This window comes from Mandrillus leucophaeus, unplaced genomic scaffold (assembly GCF_000951045.1).
Source record: "Mandrillus leucophaeus isolate KB7577 unplaced genomic scaffold, Mleu.le_1.0 Scaffold757, whole genome shotgun sequence".
Taxonomy (NCBI): domain Eukaryota; kingdom Metazoa; phylum Chordata; class Mammalia; order Primates; family Cercopithecidae; genus Mandrillus; species Mandrillus leucophaeus.
In genome coordinates, this window is record NW_012108219.1 from 396 (window position 1) to 777 (window position 382).

The following is a 382-nucleotide window of genomic DNA, read 5'->3' on the forward strand; positions in this document are numbered from 1 at the left end:
CATAATTATCTCAGTGCTTTGCAATCAAGAGCTCATGAATTTGCTGAAAGCATTTGCTTTCCAGATTGCTGCTGTGTTTTAATTCTTTACCCTAATAAGAGTTTGTGTGTGTGTGTGTATGCAGACACATATATATGTGTGTGTGTGTATATATGTGTGTATGTATGTGTATATATATACACATACACATATGTATGCTCACCCTTAATGAGGTATTATATAGTTACACTTACACTTTATACTTTTTATAACTGCATTTGTACTTTCCTCTAAAGAATTACTATTACACTGTAATGATTTGTTGGGGATTCACATTTATTTAGCTGATGCTGCTAGTGTTCAGTGTCTGGAACTGTCTGTAGAACCACTTAATGAATACAAA